The sequence below is a fragment of the Alosa pseudoharengus genome, unplaced genomic scaffold (genome assembly GCF_046254945.1).
Source record: "Alosa pseudoharengus isolate Yale_2024_CS ecotype anadromous, Long Island Sound unplaced genomic scaffold, YU_APseudo_1.1 YU_APseudo_1.1_scf_1, whole genome shotgun sequence".
NCBI lineage: Eukaryota > Metazoa > Chordata > Actinopteri > Clupeiformes > Clupeidae > Alosa > Alosa pseudoharengus.
In genome coordinates this window covers 56,942,660-56,945,159 of record NW_027468564.1, presented here as the reverse complement: position 1 = coordinate 56,945,159, position 2,500 = coordinate 56,942,660, and the positions used below count along the sequence as shown (strand labels likewise).

Sequence of the window (2,500 nt, the reverse complement as noted above, 5' to 3'; positions counted from 1 at the left end):
TAGTGCCATCTCAGTAGTTGGCATCGGAGTGAGATTGTCTTTAGTTTGTGTGTTTAGATGGCATGTTGGCCCTGGTGCCTGGCACACAGCTCAGGGCCCGACCGTCTGGGATGGCACCCTTCTGGATTGCGATCACGTTCCCTTTGATCAGCGCTGGTCCAGGGCGTCTGATTTCGATCGGTGAGCCGAGACAGATAATCTCTTGAGGGACTGTCACAAGGTGACAAATATTTGTTTAAATAAAATGTTTTACTGCCTGTTACGCTTCACTTGTAGCTTCCCAGATCTGTCACTGACTCTAGATCAGCTATTGACAGGTTGTGACATCTCCACCTCCAATCTGTTTCACTCTCTCATCCCAGCTCAATCAATGGCTGTCGATTCTCTTTCAGGTGTGTGTGTGTGTGTGTGTGTGTGTGTGTGTGTTGTGCTTTTGTGTGTTACCAGGGTGGCTCTTGTAGAGGCTGACAGTTACAAGATGTTAGTGGTGTGTGGCTCGCCAGCGGGCCTGTGGAGGCTCTGAGTGTGTCTCTCCCGGAGCTTCATGTCTTATTCACCCTCATCTTGTGCCGCTCTCCCCTGTTCCCGTTCTGTCTCTCTGTTTTACTCCTTTTGCCATCTCATTTCTCTCTCGTTCTCTCTCTCTCCCTCTCTCTCTCTCTCTCTCTCTCTCCGACAGTGTTGGAAGTGGGATGAAAGCTTTGCGCTCTCTGTCAGTGGGGTGCCTCTGAAGCATGCTTATGCTGATGGTTCTAACTGACTCATTGAGAGGTGTGCATTGGTGTGTGTGTGTGTGTGTGTGTGTGTGTGTGTGTGTGTGTGAGTGTGTGTGTGTGTGTGTGTGTGTGTGTGTGTGTGTGTGTGTGTGTGTGTGTGTGTGTGTGTGTGTGTGTGTATGGATTTCCTACCCTCCTATAGAAGTAATAGTAGGACCATTGACATTTTTGTAGGGCATGCCTTCATGGTGAGTGCATGAATGATGTATCATTTATGGTTGATGATGTACAGTATATGTATGTGTAAACGTTACATTAAAATTGCCATTGGGCAGAGTATGGGAACAAAGCCATAGCATTTGCCCAGAAGTGCAAAGTATTATTTAAGCACTACAAATCATCTACAAGTATTCCAGCATACATTATGCTATATTTTATCTTATCAATATAAGAAGTGGTACAATATATGAATGTTTTATCTGACATTTTCTTAAATATGTACAGAGGAGAAGTCTACTGTTAGAGAACATGAGTGTGCATGAATGTGAGGTGGTATGGATGTGAGGTAATATGGATGTGAGGTGGTATGGGTGTGAGGTGGTATGGGTGTGAGGTAATATGGATGTGAGGTGGTATGGATGTGAGGTGGTATAGGTGTGAGGTAATATGGATGTGAGGTGGTATGGATGTGAGGTGGTATGGGTGTGAGGTAATATGGATGTGAGGTGGTATGGATGTGAGGTGGTATGGGTGTGAGGTAATATGGATGTGAGGTAATATGGATGTGAGGTTGTATGTACAGTATGAAGAGCATACATTTGATGCAGAGTACACATAAGATAAGTGAAGTGGGTTATATACACTTTTGTTTGTATGTGTGGTGAGCATATTTGCTTTTGACGTCTGAGCATCCCTGTGTGTTTGTATGCACATACCGGGTGGTCCGTTAACTTCTCTGTCAGACATCTCCATCTAACAGCTCTGTTGGGGGCCTTTGCTGGATGTGGGAGAATCTGTCTTATTTAAGAAGGAAGTTGTGATTGATTAGAAGATTTTCCATCCATAACTGTGACAGCTTATCTTTCTCCACAGGGGTTCTGACTGTAAACTAGCAATGAGGGTATCTGGGACTGCAGCTTTGTGGTTCTCACTTTTTTTTGGATGGGAAGTGCAAAAGAGAAGTGGTTGCAAAAAGTGCAGCGATTGGAAAAAAAACATTGCACTGGTGGTTGAAAATAGACACCAAATGCCCAAATCACTGTCTGATTTCAGATTCAATTGTGAGCATCAAAAGGAGCTCCACCAATTGCATGGAGTCATATTACTACTGTATGTCATAGTTCCTAATGTAACATCATTAACTGACATCTTCTTTGGATTGAAACTCTTGTGTCCTGAAAATAAACAGAAAACCTCCAACTCCAGAACTGCTGCCGCTGGCCACTGTGGTCAGGCAGGAACGCCTCTAGGCCTCTGGGATAAAGAGAAATGGACTTGAACCTTTATTGGAGACTTTCATCTCAAAATATCTGACCTTGTTTGAAGATTACTGATTTTGATATTGGTATAGCTTACAGAAGCCATTTTATGACTACCGTGGCAAATGCACAAGAAGCACAGAATTCTCATTATTTCACAGAAATATTCAGCCCATATTTAGCCCCAATTACGTTCTACAATTCACTACTGCACAGAAACACTGTCATTCTAATGAGTGTTGAAAATACAATGTAGGTCACAGACAGAAATAATTAGCACTTTTATTGTACTGGAGTTCCTGCTCT

At 43.4% G+C, this 2,500-nt stretch overlaps 1 protein-coding gene across 2 annotated transcripts in view; it reads left to right on the top strand.

The window, feature by feature from the left end:
- Nucleotides 1-2,500, top strand: part of plppr2b (phospholipid phosphatase related 2b) — a 41,091-nt gene that overhangs the window by 2,683 nt on the left and 35,908 nt on the right. The window lies entirely within an intron of this gene.